This window comes from Nipponia nippon, unplaced genomic scaffold, assembly GCF_047370975.1.
Source record: "Nipponia nippon isolate SJK-2023a ecotype South Korea unplaced genomic scaffold, ASM4737097v1 scaffold_8, whole genome shotgun sequence".
Lineage (NCBI taxonomy): Eukaryota > Metazoa > Chordata > Aves > Pelecaniformes > Threskiornithidae > Nipponia > Nipponia nippon.
This window is the reverse complement of record NW_028262402.1, coordinates 27,101,457-27,118,861: the sequence shown is the minus strand read 5'-3', so window position 1 is coordinate 27,118,861 and position 17,405 is coordinate 27,101,457. Positions and strand designations below refer to the sequence as shown.

Below are 17,405 nucleotides of genomic sequence, written 5' to 3'. Positions count from 1 at the left end.
AGGTTCAGCATGAAGGCCAGATATGGCTGCAACCCTTTCACGCAGGATAATCAGTCACTTCCCCAAAGCCCTCTTTGTCTGCCGCTCGGCCACAGATCATTTGGTTTAAGGTATTCATTATTCAGTCTCTCCCTCAAACAAACGCCCCCTCACTCCCAGACGTGCAGCCAGAACTGTGGCTGGTGAATCACTATCCACAGCTGGGTAATTAATGAAGCCTATTGTATTCACATCAGTAGCGTTATCCCAATTCATTCACGGGACTTCCCATGCAAATAGACTGGATTGCCACATCTTACAAATGAAACGTTTAACATTAATTTCTCTAGAAAACATCTGTCACAACAAGCATAACCACTTTAGAAGTACCAATGCAAATCTTGCTAATAGTCCCGTGAATACATATACACACATATACACACACACTTTTTTTTACAATAAATTAGGTTCTCAAACCACTGCTTCTTAAGGATTTTGCACACCTATACTACAAAAATCAGCTTGAACTGAATTCCTTTACGCTCTTTAACTGGTGACAATGAATTGTGCGCTATATCAAACAGCACTGCGAATTCTCCAGGAAACACACTATCAGGCTAAGACTCTAGAATCACCAAAAAAAAAAACCACACAACAAACAAAACCCAAAAATCCCAAGGATTTTTACTACTTGTTATGAGAACAAACTTACAGTGTTATGTTCAATACGAGAACCTCCTAAAGCCCAAACCAAGATACAGTTACAAATAACAAAGACACTGGCAAGTCTCAAGTTATCGATTTATCTATGTATTAAAAGGCACATAGATAGATTTCAGTCTAAGGGTTAAAACTAAAAAAAAGAAAAAAAATCCCTAGGAAGAATAACAGGCACACAGGTTCTTCTAAATACTGGGCTACTGGCTTAATTTGCTCATCTTCAAATGCGGCCATCCTCCACTGGGAAGCTGCCCTCATTCTTTTCTCCAGGCCCTTGTTGCTAGGGTTGCAGCTGCAGGGCCCATTCCTGCTGAAGCGCATGTCTTTGGAGGGGGGCACAAAGGGTTTCATTATCTGCTCCTCCAAGCAGGCAGAGCACTGCCAGAATAGAGCATTCCCCCTTCTCCCCCCACCAGAAAGCAGGCAGGCAACCCCCGCCACTCCTCCATCGTGACCATTTACAGATGGAGAGCTGCAGAAGGCATCCCCTGCCCTCGCTGAGCCACCTGCCACCACCACAGTTTGCTCCCCGCCAGGGAAGGGTCTTCAGATGCTGCTCATTTATGATTCAGTCATCTCTACTCACGGCTTGATGGGAAGTTCACACTGCAGTTCGCCTTAAGAACTAGTGAGATGATATTTGTTTTTTTTAAAACCAGTAAGAACAGCCTCCTAATATTTCTAGTCTTCCAGAACGAGTTATGTTTAGAAGTCCAGGCCTTCTCTGGGACATACAGATTGAAGACACAAAACAGAAAAGGACACAACAACCAAATTGGCACACCATGCTGTGGTCTAAAGCACTGCTCATTCACACTGAACTACCTTTCCAGGGCTTAATTTAAATCTTTATTGGCATTAACACCTGGATTCATTCTATGAACACGTTTACACGGTTGTGCCACTTGCAAAGGGGAAAGGGATTTGGGCATGTTTCCATTTGGAAAATTTAGCAAAATAAATAAATAAATTAAAAAAATAAACTCAAAATAATTAAAAACTAGTTGTTTCTTCGACTACTTTTGGTACCGTCTTCCTTCTAAATGCCAGTATATTGTCAGCAATTTCCTATAAAGAAGTTGTTTAGCACTTCCAGTGTCAGAGGAGAGAAAACAGGCAAAAATAATCGGTTTTCACTTTGGACTCCTCTTCCTCAGGGCAAAAAATTCATTGCTGAACAGCAGAAAATGAATAGAGAAGAGAAAGAAATTAACTCTCCATGAGATCTCTGAGTATCAACACATAACAACTCATAAAACATTTTTTGAGGGCATGTGCAAATAAGTAGTCTACAATGGAAACTGAGAAGATTTATTTCACCGGAAGCAACCCAAAGTGATCATTACCTTTACATTAATAAGCATATGCAGAGAGTACACAGGGTGCAAAAGCATTCTCACATAGGTTGTCAGAGTATTACACAGCAAGAGGTAGAAAGGAAATCACAGTTTTTCTAGGCCTTAACTACAGGTCAGACTAGTTTTTCACTTAATGTTATCATCATATCAGCAGTCCTGTACCTGAAAAGCCTGTCTCTTTAGCACCAGTGGAGGAAACACTTGGGATTTGTGCCAGCTCTGAAGAACCCAAGTCTCCGGAGAAGGCGACAGGAATTGCAGCATTTGCTGCCCATAAGATTACCAGAGCATCCTGGCAAGGTTATGCACTTACCGCACTCCTGAAGAGTCAGCGTATGACAACTTCCAGATACGGTCTGAAACTAAAAGGCTGCTACCTGTCCCATGATCTGACACCTGTGATCTAACACTGGAAGGACCATAGACAGAAGTACGGTGTTTTAGCTCTGTGTTGACACAGGACATATGCAAACAGTCTGGTCTGCTTCCTGGTAACCTTGTGAGAAACAGGTTTGATCTTCCCTAATGTGTTTCCTCTTGGTACTTCTGCTGAGGTCTTTGAGCCCCATGTGATTATTTCTGAACAGGCACAAAGGACGGCAGAGATGAGCAAGTCTCATTTCTGCATGGGAATGTCTTTAAAGGTTCACATTTTGAGAAAAGCAACACATTTACAGTTACCTGCCTCAGTTCTGTGTAAAGCATTTAATAACTGGGGGAAGGGAGGGGAACAACACAGGATCTCTTTACTTAAAACTCCCGACTGAAGAATTCAACTGGTATTATTCAAAGACCATGACTCAAATACTTCTAGTGCAACAGAAAGTTAATTGTTCTTCTAATCCAGAATTTGTGATGCCCTAACCTACAATTGTGGACTTTTTTCTATGTGAATATCTCATAAATATTTAAAGTAGGAATACAACAAGATCAAAAAAGGTACATATACCATGCTCACTTGTAATACTATGTATTTTAATACCTGATTCCACCTGCTCTTTTTTCTAGCCTGATCTCATACCTCTCTCTCTGTCCCCTGTTGTATAGCTCTGTAATTGGGATGGTAGAACAACTGGTAGAAAGAACTTCAATTTCTGTGTTAAAGATACACATTTGCTAGAGCCCAAGAAAAAAAAAACCACAAAAAAACAAACAACACATGTATTTCACATTAGGCAGCAAACAAGCCAGAAGCAACTAGAAGAATAAAGAGGGGTAAGAGTCAGAGGAGCGGCAGAATAACACACAGTGGTGCTGAAATAACTGCAATTCTTGAACACGCAACGTAGTGAATAATGCTGATATTTGTCAAAACAGAGTGAATCTGCTTTTTATGTCACTAGTACATCCATTTTTGAACATTTGAAATGAACTAGTACGTGTGTATATTATATTTTTATATAGATAGATAGATAGATAGATATCTCAAGCATTCCAACTGCTTTAGTGAGATGTGCACAAAGCTATCACCCTCAACTTGAGACTGAGACTTCAAAACAAATGCTGATTTAACTTGCTTTATAATACACTGATATCCTAGACAGCTGCAAAATTTAGACAGCACTGGTAACGCCAGTAATAATAGTCAGTGCGTACTGGTCATCAAGTTTCACTCATTAATTCTGTACTGGTACTTTGATGGGAAAAGAGACAAAGTGCTTGGGATTTTTGGAGAAGTTCTCAAAACAGTAGTCTAAAATACTTTCTTCCACTTCTTGATGAATATCCTGTTTTAGTGCATTTTCAATATTACAGTGTCTCAAACAGCAAGTACTTTCTAAAATGTACAAATACTAATAGCAGGACACCAAAATAGCGAAAAGCCTTTCAGAAGCTTTTCTGGGAAGTTACTGTTCTTAATCTGTGAAGTGGCGGACATTTCTTATTTTTGTAACTGCTTGTTATTAATAACTGTGTTATTGACCATGTCATCAGAATATAATCGGTTTCTGCAAAACAAGCTATTATTTCTGGATATATCTGAATGTATCTTCCTTCTAGAGGATTCTCAGCTATCTGAAAAGACCAGTGAAACAAACAAAAAACCACTTCCACACTTGAGTTCACCCTGAACTACCAAATTAGTAATAGCTGCAGCGCTGCTCTACTGTAGAAGCTTCCGGTAAGTAAATGCTACGTGACTTTGTTAAACATACATGGAAATGAAAGTATATCAGTCCCTAGAGACTGGAACAATCACATGCTTTTGCTACAGTTTGTTTTGGGACATATAACAAAGTCAGACTTTTCTGCAACAAAGCTTCACATCTGGGAGTTTGATGCCTATTTACAAGGGGTTACTAGCCACAGCAATGCAATATCTCAGGTTAACATCCAAGAGCCTCCGCTACTACATTAGCAACACATACCAAGCCCCTCACCCTTAAATGGCATTACAGCCAGTTTTTGCAGAGCTAGCAACGTTTTTCCAATGCTTTCAAAAGAGAAGTAGTTACAATTTTCTCCCGTACCACCGCGTGAAGGACTTCATAACGTAACGTTATCCGGCAGCCTTCAAATTCTGCGTCCATCTAACAGCATCACCACAGCAGTAACCACCACTACAGCTACTTTGACATACAAGCAGCTGAAAGGAACAGGAAGAGACGGAAAGGTAACAGGAAAGGTTATAGTGTTACACTGGGGGAAGGGGAGAGGGAGCTGAGAAGCAAGGCAGAGCAGAGCAAAAGAAACTAGACTCATGAAACAGGCCTGAAGTTTACATACCATACAAGAGAACTGGGTGCAAGATTTATTTGTTTTTAAACAAATAAAAAATTGAAAAAAAAAAAGGGGGGGAAGTAAAAGCACTTGTAATGATACCACAACAGATAACCCACCGCACTAAGAAGCTTTGCTGAAATATACCTAAATACCCAGAGGCAAAGACAGTGCAAGAGATATTGAGGAGGTAGATGGAGAGCAGAAGAAAGAGGGTACAGAAACAAAGGCACCATTGTATTTGTAAGAGAGCACTTGTTGACAAAATAATTTTATAGATTAGCTTATCTGAAGGTAAATAATGAAATTTTGACAGTAAAGCATATTTTTCTCCTGTGGCAACTCTGTTAACAGTGAGAAACTTCAGTGATCTTCCATGAGTTTGTTTTCCCTACAACAGATAAATCAAGTAATAACATCTGTGTACAAACTACTCTGGGGATCTGCACTTTAATATCAGCTGGGACTACAGAGATTCATGTCACAGTGTGGCTTTTCATTTTCTTCTAAAGTCACAGTCCATTAAAAGGCAAAAAACATTCAATACAGCAGCACCCCAGTCTCTTGTGGCATCTCAAGTTAGAAGCTTTATGTTAGAAGCATCTCAAAACACAATTGGAAAGTTAGGTAGCTAGATTTTCCGAAGTGCCAAGTGCCCAGCAGTTTCCACTCAAAGCCTGCCAGATTTTTGAGAAGCAGGTGCTACTCAACTACAGATTTGGCCTGCTGTTTTACAAACCAAACAATTCCTCTGGTACCCCTGCCCCCCAGTAATTAATTACAATGCTTCTCCATGCCTCCACTCCCTCTTCTGCATAAGGAAATTAACATCTTTTCATATACGTGTATAGCAAATAACTACCACCCATGCATTCCTCTTTAAGAGAGGGTTTTTCACGTTTCCACCTCACCATAGTGAAAGCATCTTCCTCAACAGTACTGGCACTAACTTGAAAAGACTATTCTTAAAAAGGGGGTTAGGCTGGCATTACCATCCTCATTTTTTAATTCACTCACATTAACTATAAAAGCATATAAAAACCCCAGTGAAGCCACTGCAACTCCCCCAACATTATCTTCCTGCCTCAGTCAATTCAAAAGCAGCATTCCTGTTCTGCCAGTCAATGGGATTTAAGGAAGTTACAGCTTGAGGCCACTCTCCTCGTTCTTGAAACACCTGCACCAACGAGTTAATGAGTTCAGGATGTGCAAATGCAGTTCAGCCTCCGAACATGATTCATACTTAAGGCTGGTTGACCCAACTTGACCGACAGAACAACTGTTGACCAATACTTGGAAGGAAGTCCAACAAACCAGCCTCAAAAGAATGGTCGCTCATGCATAATCCAGCCAGAGAGAGGCATGGATCTATTATGCAACAGGAATAATGGAAATATTGGCCTGCTGACCCTTCCTCCCCAAGTTACTCAGTAACAGGTAACATTCCTGGTAGGACTAATAACTGGGAATCAAGAAAGACTAGAACGATTAAAGACTGATATACATTTCCATATAGAGAAAGAAAGACAAGATGCACTTCTTCTGAATTGCCTCAGTCAAAAGAAGAAATCAGATTCTTGAAAAATGCTGCGGCTAGTAGCTCATGCTTAAGGAGGCAGAAGCAGCAAGAAATTACTTCACTCGAATTTTAAAAACGAAAATGACATTTCAGAATGGTGTCTTGTGACAAGCCTAATATGATTTGAATGAAGCATATTCCAAGAAACTAGATCAGTCTCTCCTAGACACAGGGTAGCATCCAAATGGCTCAACCAAACTGCAACAATTTCGGACATGAGTAAACATGCAGACTAGGTGTCTGTGCAACTACAGAAAGGAAGCAAGAAGCCTGTGAAATCTGCATGTCCAAAACTGAATGTTAGTAAAACTTTCCAGACAGTATTTTGAATCTATGTGCCAAAGTCCTGAATAAGTGCTTACTGGAACACATCCCTCCTTCAAGGGACATAGTTTAAAGTGCTTTTCCTATTAAGGGAGTACCCAGTAAGCTGTACATGTTAAAAAACAAAGCTAGAAAACAATCCATTCTATGTCCTTCAGTGTGCTGTAGCAACTGTTGGTCCAAAAGAAGACAGACATCAGAGTGGAAGAGTATTTTCTGTGGCAAAGATGAACCTGAAAGTTAAATTAGGCCATTAGCAAAAGTCTGTTCATTAGTTCCTCTTTCCTTCTTGATACTAGGTCATTAATATAGGAGAGGACATTATCCTTTTCCTTCTTTTGAAGAAAATGGACAGTTCCCATAGTTAGAAGTTCCACCCGGAATTCAAGAACAAGATTTAGATATGGTAAGGGAAACAGATCTCCTCCACTTCTGTTCACTTTGGCATCCAGCCTGCTGTAAAGATCAGATTCTTAGACTTCATATGAGCTCTTCTCTGCCTCTGAGCTACCCAACTTACTAGGTTTTAAGTATCTCAAAGTATTTCATGCTGCAGAATAGGGTTCCTTAATTATTTGATACCTATAGTGATCTAATTTGACAATATAATACTTGCATATTGTCTGGTAGCTTTTCTGAATGGATAGGCATTGCACACCGGAGGGTAACTACAAATCTGATGTACAGCAGACAAGACAGTAAGCACTAAACAATTTGTGACAAGGACCATTAACACTCAGCCTGGGCTCTCCCAGGAAACAGGACACCAGCATTCAAGCAGTCCGAGGACATTTGTCCTTGGCATTCTCACTGCAGACAGCACTTTGTCCTCAGTGTTACACACCATGTGGGCTTGGGGCATTTTCTGTGGAGACATGATTATTCATGGTGGTAAAAGCCAGAATTACACTGTCAGGGCTTCTTAGGCTTTGTGCCTTAATTACAAAATGGCAGATGTTTTTCCTGCATAAAATCACATATAAAAACAAAAATACGATTGCAAAGTACAGTGTGTGTAAGAGGGCAGGAAGCACGTACAGGTTTATCAGGATGCCATATTTCACACTGTATATAAGCTTAGCCAATTTAAGGAAAAGACTACATCATACGACTGTACTTCCAGAAAGAGAAAAAAAATAAAATCTTATAGAACAGAACTTCCCAATCTGTTAGAGTTACTTTAAATATCATTATAAAGTACATTCTATAGCTAGTTAGAAGTCTAAATACAAAACCTCAAAAACGAAAGATCTCTCAGGGTGTATATTCACTACTTCAAACTACAGTAACTGAACATCATGTAAATGTGCTTCCTAGCATCACTTCTTTGGGGGCCTTGTCCTTTCCTTTCCTTTTCCATTACACTGCAGGATGGCTTACCCACAAAGGGGGACAAGCCAGTTTAAATGTGTAATTTAGACATCAACCAATATTACTGACACACCTTCCTACCCTACTTTTTGTTTACTATTCTCTTCATACACACAGGTGTAATGAAAGTTGGCTCCCATAACAGCAGTTTTCTTATTGACCATCTTTGATTCCTAGCTTTCTTCTGTTTCATGGTTTCCATCGGGCCACAGCTTCAGTGACTTTGTTCCTCATGTTCCACTTTACTGTGAACAGTGACAGCAAAAGTGGCACTGTGGACTTCTGCATTAATATCATTCAATTGGATCACCTGTGTTCTACTTCAAAAGGCAAACAAAATGTTTCAGGGAAAAAAAAACAGAACTGTTTTTGAAGACCTATGTAGTAAGCCAAATCAGTCACACAATCCAGCTGCACCTCAGTGATTTGACCCGAGTTTAACAACGAAGGAAGTGGAGGACAGTGAGATACAAACACAGTTGGTGCAAGAGACAGCAGTAATGAGAGTATTTATACAAACAGGTATCTGAGATGGAGTAACAAAAGAGCACAGTTTTGCACCTGTGTTACTTCAGAGTTATTCTACAGGATTAATGCAATGATCAGAATTTGGGAGTTGCAGGTAGAAGTTAAGCTAAACTGAAAAACAAGTCCTTCATTAAACAAAACGTTAAAAATCCAGCATCTTATGCGAATTTTTTTCCTTTGCCCTTAAAGTGAACAGCACATATAAATTTCAATTAAATAAGTGAACTAAAGCTTCTCTTTTTGCCATTGCTCCAACTTAATGAATCAATTATTAAATTGAAAATTAGTCATACAGAACTTATGAAAGTGCGGTGGATGGAGTCTAAACAGTTACTTAGACAGGTAACTAAAATCCATTAAAATCTTACTCAGAAAAGACGGCTCACAAACGAAATTTGAAAACCATATACTACAAAAGAAAGGTAATAGAAAAGCCATATTTCAGATTTTGAAGCTATGCAGGCTTTTCTGTTTTTCACGAACACAACACGTGAATAGTCTGCCAACATTTTAGGCTAGGACTTCTGGCTGCAAGAGTATACTGCAGAAGTGTTGCAGAAGCTTTTAGTACTAGACGTGAATGGAGTAAGGGTTTCTTTGACAAACTCAAGTCGTTTACTGGTATAAAAGCATTTATCTGAAATTCACTACCATTTTGACACTACCTTCAGAAGGGAGAAAAAGATATTTTCCCCACCTTTTCCCCACACCAGTATGCTAGACCTTCAGTGAATTAAGTGATAAGTAGAAATACTGTAACGGAGAAGTTAAGGAAAACACATTTTTATCTTTTTTTCAGATTGTTCTGGGTTTGCTCTAAGCAGTTGGAAAGTTTCAGTGTCTCATGAGACCAGATGAGGAATATAATAACTAGGATGAAGAGCCACAAGCCTTAATGCCTTCTCCTTCACATGACTGGAAGTAGATCTACCCACCACGTGGTCAAAGTCATGCAACAAGAACATTGGCTATGTGAATGAAGATGCATATCCAACCACACAATTGCAGAGGGACAGGGGAGGGAAAAGTTGAAGGGTTCTAGGTAAAAAGGCAGCAGGGAATGGCCCTTGTGCATTGTCCTGCATCACTGTCTAACAGACTGTCAGTTTGAACCTTGAAACACTAAAGATAAATGAAGAAAAATATTAGGACCTCAAGTGTGGTTTTTTTAGGCTGGAATAGACAAACCTTGAGATGTTTATGGAGATTTTATGCTCATCAATTTCATAGCTGCCAGCGAGGCAAGTCAGGAAGGCTGTACTTCCTGACCTGTGATTGAAGCTTCCTGCAGACACTCCTGGGGCATGTACAGAAAGGGCAGCGAACAGGTTGGGAACACCCATTGCACTTCACTTGTTTCTGGCCCAAGAATGGAATACATGTATTTTCACACTGTGGAGTTCTCTTTGCTCCCTGCCTCCCCCTGCTCCCAAGCGGATCACCACTGACTGATGCCAGTGCTCCAGGAGACGTCCTGTCTCTTCCCCACTTGATCTTCCTGCATCAGCTCTCACCCAGGCCTGTGCCCTGCTCCTGCTGCCTGCAGTACAGCCCTTATTCTCCTCCAGGAGTAAATACTCCTCCTCTTTTCCTCTCACTCTTCTTGTTCAAACAGACATCACCATCTTCTACCTGCCCTTATCACCCCTGCATCTGCCTGCCTTCTCCCCCTTCCATCCACCTTCACTGGGTGGTTTTTTTTTGGTTTTGGGGTTTTATGGCGTTGATTTTTTTTTTTATTTTAAAATTACTTGATTGGGCTACCGTTTCCTTCTCTCTCCCCGCTCCTGACAAAGTCTCAAGGACAGAGATTCCCCATCCCCACACCCCATTCTCATTCTGCAATGAAACGATTTTTCACAGGGTGGGTATATGAATGTCTGGGGACGCTCCTGAGGTGTAGCGGCAAGAAGCAGGCCAGAGGAGGAACCGCAGGGCCAGCAGGGGAGGCTACAGCTCCTGCTCCCACTTTGGGATGCCACTTACACTTCCAGTTTCACATGCTAGTAATAAAACCACCTCCTTGTCACACACTTCTCCAGGGTAAATTCATGTGCAAACTCTTCCTTCCCCAGGCTCTCTGGCAGAAAGATTTTACAAGTAATAGTGAAATTAGAGCTGAAAAAAACAGGTGTGTTCATAGAAAGGAAGTGCACCACATGAAGGATAAGCCCAAACACGTCTGGTATCATCAGTCATACTGAAAACACTTCAGACTTGTCAAAGGAACATGAGGGAAGGGAGAGAGAAAAAAGGAAACAGAAAATGCAGTGTTAGCCATTTCCCAGTATTTAAATGAAATTCAGCATACTTTAAGTATTTTTAGGATAAAGCATTGAGTTTGCCTGCTACTTGAATTACATACTTCATGAATGGTGCTCAGAAGCACAAAGAATGTAGTAAGTATCTTTCTAATTTACCTTATAGTACCTGAGAGATGAAATACTGTTTTGCAGGCTTTGCTTTCAATGCAGAGAACTGTGCAATGTGTTCCACAAGTTACATCTCTTTCTGAGGAAGCAACATGTGTAAGAGATTTTTATGCACATTTCCTAAATTACTGTCACCTAACAGAACCCTTCTCCAAAGTTCATTTGGATTTTTAGACAGTAAAACATGAAACAGTAAAGGAAAACATTACAGTAGAATCTACAAGCTTCTAAAATTAAAGCTGCTGTACAGAACTGAGCTCATAAGAAACCAGCAGTAGTTTCAGCGTTTAACTGTTCCGTCAGTACTCATGTAATCCACAGAAATTAGCCCCACATAAATGTGCTGCAATCATATCACTTACTAAAGTCAAATAGGAATAGATCTGCCCCAGAATTTTGCCAGAGGCTAATTCTGCTGATTAAAACCACTGGCCATCATCTACATCATTTACCACCACACCAAAGCACGTGTACTAGATGGGAATTAGCAAGTAGTCAAGCTGGATGGGTCCTTCCAAGCTGAGCAAACCGGGATAAGCAGTAGCATACGATATTAAATTGCAAGTTAAATTATTAAAGCCATGAAAGGTATCACACGAAGAACACCAAAGGAGTTTTGTCATGTTATTGAAGAATCAGGTATTGAAGATCTATTTAGAAGCCTTACTTTGAACAAAGGAATAGGAATGTGAAATTGACATAAAGTAATTAGCAAATCCATTGAGAATATACTTTGGTAAGAAAATTAGGGAAGGAAATCTAGATGAAGTATATGTGGCTGCACATACCATGAATACCAGAGTCTGTTGGGGCAACAAGACAATTTAATGCTGTCAAAAATAATTTGTTAAATTAATTGAGGGTCACAAAGTATCTGGACCTCCTGCCAAAGTTAGTCTGAATCAGATATGAATATTAATCAATCTGTTTTTATTATGAGCACAAAGGACACATGTATATCATAATTCTGCTGGACTTCTTATCAGGGGTTCATCGCCAGGGAGGCACTTGAAATGCCGCTTAGAATTCGTGAGAAGAGCCATGAAACCAGATCCAATCTACTTAAGGTTAAAATCTCTGTCATGTTTTGATGGCTTCAGTACCACAATGAATATTTATAGATCTGTCAGACGTTCCCCTCAACATTTAAAGCAAAAAGTGAACTGACAGTATTGCCTACCTGAATTTCACAACTTCAGTTACTCTTGTCCTTTCTTGAAGCAGCAAGTTATTCACTGAAGAGATCCCCAATTCTAGACAGCAAGGAAGGAGGGAAAAAAATGGCATAAGTAACTATCTATTACAGTTTCTAATACAAATTATTTATAGTGGAGAGCAATGTAACTCCATGTTAGCAGGAAGAAAAGAAATGGCCACCAAGAGGGAGAGTCAGGAGTTTCTCCAACTCTGCTCCTTTGCGGAATGGCTGAGCTACTGCCATTTGTGAATGAATTCAAGGATTAGAGGCTACCTTGTTCACTGCAGTGTTGGAACAACCTTACTCACTTGTGCACTCTCAGGTGCTCTTTCGTCTTACCCTAATATGTTTACACACTGTTTAAAAAAAAAAAAAGATTTATATATATACACACACACAAATTATATATATGTATGACAGTTGAAGTACATAAGGAGCATGGGTTCAGAAGCAGTAACTACTTAGTTTTGGCTGCTCCCATTGCTAGAGTCAAACCTTAATATTACAGGGGCTGGTGGAAAGGCCTTAAACCAGATATATATTCCAACATTTTTGTGTGCAAGATTAGTTAGATAACCCTTCTTACTGATCAGCCACTGGCAGTATCAGGTAGTTCACAAAATAACTGGTTTGTACTAAGTGCCAGCTAAGTCTCATGACATGTGTGAGGTTTAGCAAACAAGTTTGTTATTGAATTACTGTCCATGACATCTGCTACCAAGTTCAGCAGTTCTCAGTAAAAGGAAGGATGGATTACAAGTACTGCAGGCAGTAACAGAAAGGAAACACATTCGTAAGAGCTGGCTCTGAGCAACAAGAAGAATCATTGCTCTAGAATCTGCCACTGAAGTAGCAGCGGATTATTTACTGGTGTTAAACCTGGGTTCAGAAAAAAGCCCCCAACAAATCAGAACACCCCTGTATTCAGATAGCATCCACCTGTAATGACAAACTGTTTTGACAGCATTCATAATCAGAAATGGGCTTCAAAACAGACAGAAGCTGTGAGGAAAGCTGAAAACACCAAACAATCCAGTTCACACTTCAAAGGTTCATGTAAAATAAGGTAAAAGTAGTAGTAAATTAGATTTTATGCATCTCCTATGTTAGGCAGATTTTATTTAGGAAAAACCCCAAAACCTGTCTTCTACAGTAGAGCTCCCTGGTGTTTTATCTTTCACACTACATGGCAAGATGTTTGCTTGCCAACTTTCACTGGGGGATTGTTTGTCATATTCCAGCCCTTCCTTGCTCACAAACTAGGGAACCAAGTCTTCTGTTTTTTCTCAGACTGACATAAGCCAGATTTAAAAAGCAAAATTAAGGTTTTTTTGTCTTTACCCCTGTAGTTTTCAGAAAAGACTGTCAGAAAATTTATGGAGTAGAAACAAAGAGCTCAGGCAGATGAGAGGAGGTAAAATAGACTACAAATGAAGAAAAATGGGAAATCAAGAGAAGAACGCTGGGGAGGAAAAGAGGGAAGGGGGAAACTTGTCTGGACAGCGTTACGTGTCAGAGACAGAAAGCTTTGATCACCTTGTTTGTTAGTATAGAAATCTGGGTGGTCAAAAAAGAAAGACTTCACAATAGAGGATTACTAAGAGGAACAGTATTAGGAATTGGCTGTAACTGCCTTCGTGAAAATAACATTTGATGATTGCACAGCCCTGACAGTGACACAAGGAGACTCTGTGGAAAGAATGAGATTTGAGTCTGCTTCCTTTGGCTAAGGAGTCAGACAACAGCTTTTTATTCTTTGTTTATCTTTAGTTACCTCAGAATAATGCAGAGGAGACAAAAGTAAACTTTGACAGAACAATAAGCTTGACAAGACTATATAAAAGGTGTAGAGTTACCGGACGACGGGCTACAGAACTACAGTCCCAAAGATGGGACATCTATTTGGAGCAAAGCAGGAGGCTATCAACATAGTGGCAGAGGCACACAGCGAAAACACTGCCAATATCCTAATGCTTGGGCTCCACATGAACTATATTCAGAATACCTGTAAGTAGAGTTCTGATGATTTTTCTTTCCCCTGGTAAAATAACCGTATCACAATAAGCTGTTCCTCAGACAAAACAGCTGAGCAACCAGCTTATAACACATGACACTGCGCTGGTTGCCTAACAAGTTCAATAAGAAAACAAAATCCTTAAAGATAGCAAGGCAGACATGCATTTTTAGAGTAGACGCCAGTTTTGAAACTGCATTGTCACTGAAAGTTAGCTACCTTCTAGTTAAAGACTCTGTGGACAATATCTGATATATAGATAGGAGAACCAACTAATTTAACTGTAGTTAAACATGGACCTCCTCACTCAAATGCAATGCAACTGAAATCAAAGTGGAGAAAGATTCGTATTAGTAAATTTTACTGAGACAAAACTGAGACAATTCCGCATTATGAGATGTTAGCACAGAGTACACATTAATAGCACACATAACATCCTAAAAACATGTAAAGACAACAATTCTGTATAAGCCGTTTCAATACGTAACAATATTAATACAAATGAAGTAATGGTATATAGAAGAATATCTATACAACTTCTAAGCCAAACATCTTCCTCCACCCCTCTCCTTAAAGAAAAACAGACTAAGTAGAAAATAAATGAATTACACTTTCCTGAACTATAGCATTAGAAATCTAGGGCCATGCTGTAAGAGCAGCAGGGCAGACCAGTGAAAGCCATCCTTGTACAATAACATTTTAAAGTCAGTCACAAATGAGATCTGGACCAGTAGTTGCAAGCCATCGTGTCACAGTTATTTGGAGTCCCAGATGAATGAAGCCTGCAGACTAAACCCACGTCCTAATGGACGATTTAATTCACAAAACCACTTCTATAAATGGTAGACTTCTGGCTTGAAAGGCTATTAAATGAACTGGCATAGAGTACCAGCCAGCAGAGTGGAAAGAACGGTTGTTTGCAGGTACTGCCAAGGCACACTACTAATCAAGCTGTAACCACTTTCTGTGAAGTCTGGACAGCCTATTGCGGACTTGCCCACATCACTCATTCATTAAGAATGTCAGTTATAAATAGCAATTGTCTAAGTGTTAGCATTTGCATGAGAATTTGAAGCTTTATTCTCGTCTGAAGCCTTGTTTTCAGAGCTAACAATTTCAGTATACTTCCTGTATTTCTAAATAATAATAAAATTATTGATTTAACCAGTTATAAGAAATTGCTAAAGTTGCAACATTAGCAGATGATTTCATCATTATCCTGACAATATCTGCTCAGATGATTTCTTATTTAGTCCATCACAGCTTAAAAGTCATATTAGCCTTTTTGAGAAGTTCAGTATAAAACCTGTGTATGAAAACAAAGATGACAAAGTACAAATCAATATGATAAATGACATACAGATTACCTTAGAAAGGTGAAACATATCTATTAATATAGTGCTTCTACTGAAGAGATATACACTCTTTTAGAGAACCTAAACCTCAAAGAAGTCTATTTTGATGGGGCAGCTACAAAAGTGTCATAAGCATTAACAGACTTCAGAAAATTACTGTTGTTATTACTAAATGTATCAAATCCAAAGAGAAAAATCATTAGTGCAGTCCCATACCATTTTCTAAGTTGTTTTCTGATTACACAGAACAGGTTGAAATTTGATAAAGAACTTCAAGACACTATATATGTAAAGTGTAAGCTTTAAAAATACATTTGTGTCTTAAGGAAAAGTATTTTCTAAGCTAAAGAGGCCATGAGTTTACGATAGATGAAGAGTTAAATAACCTGCAATCATTCAGTTCTTTCCACTAAAAAAAAAATTCCAGACATTGAACTGCAGCAGTTTAACCAGTTTATGCATAAAATAATAATCTAAACTTTATATTGGATTTTGTTATCTTCATTAGAACATCTGACTTTTCCATCCTTTTGCAAGCTATTAAAAACAGGAATGGAAAAAATACCGAGGATTAGTTTTGCACCTGCTAAATAACTTTCATCTCTCTATAGGCATATACAGTATATACATACAGATTTACAATCATCGTTCCATTCCAGTCAATGGCAAAGTCACAAACATACAGAAAATTACAGATAGACAGTTGAGCATATTTTATCATTTCATTATGAAGCTCATAACGGGTACACCAATTCATTTAACAGAGCCATAATGAACGTGAATGAAGTTAAATGTCAGTAAGTTCAGAGCTGTGCATATTTGGAAGCAAAAGAGCCATAAGGTACGTAACATTACATTTAAGTTGAGGCACAAAGAATCATGAAAGCACATTTTAGTTTCTCCCAGTCCTATCAGAGGGATATAAGTTTCAAAATTAGAGTCCTTTAGAGGACAATGTATAGACAGCGTTTACATTTAGATATGTTTGAAGGAGGAAGACCTCTCTATTCACCAACTTAGCCTAGAAGAGGACTTGGGACAGCAGCGTACTTGAACTTCTCTGAATACCTTTTCCTCACCTCAAACATTGGTTTTGAGAGATCCTTAGAAGACAGCAACATTAAGACAGTTCAATATTTTATAATGTTTACATTTACCTCCCTTGGCCTCCAGAAATCTCCCCAAGGAAAAAAAAAAAACCAACCAAATAATCGACTTGGAAACTACTAGGAGTCAGACACATAGGAGGCTGACCTCCAGGTCATGTTTATCTGTGCTAGGATCATGTTTTCCTATTTCTTCTCTATTCTAATGAAATTCTTTGGCTCATCAGTGACACAGGTGTGTCTACTTGGATGATGAATGGACAACACTGTATGAACACACTAAGGAGAAGACTGAAAGACACCTGGGGTCAGACGCTGGGAGTGCAGAAATTTAGCTAGGCAAGGCATGAAATCTTATATTTCATTCCAATTAGACACATTGGGTTTTTAGTATGGAGAAACTCAGTATTTATTCCAATGTTTGAGAGGCTAGGCCTTTCATAAAGAGAAGGAAAAAATGTCTGTGCACTAATACTTCTTTCTCAGATTATTTTACTACCATACAACCTAAATTTAACAGTGATCTCTTTCACTGTATGTAAAGCTTTTCCTTTTTCATAAGGAAACGGCTGAATGAGGCTAATACCATCAGGGGTTTTGGTGGAAGGAAGGTGCATTTAATAGTATGCTTTTCAGAAGCTGGTACTATGTTTTCATACCTGCCACCTTAGACTTTGAGAACCTGACATGAATAACTTAACTGATTCATCAGATAAAGGA

The 17,405-nt window shown here is 39.2% G+C and overlaps 1 protein-coding gene across 12 annotated transcripts in view; it reads right to left on the bottom strand.

Annotated features, from left to right (window-relative positions):
* CDC42SE2 (CDC42 small effector 2) overlaps positions 1–17,405 on the bottom strand; it is a 91,685-nt gene that overhangs the window by 63,824 nt on the left and 10,456 nt on the right. For 7 of the 12 annotated variants that reach the window (XM_087741621.1, XM_087741619.1, XM_087741618.1 and 4 more), the window contains one exon: positions 12,193–12,265. The exons of the other annotated variants lie outside the window; for them this stretch is intronic. The gene's annotated coding sequence lies outside the window, so the exon portion shown is untranslated. The remainder of the gene's footprint in view (positions 1–12,192; positions 12,266–17,405) is intronic. 12 annotated transcript variants of the gene reach the window in all.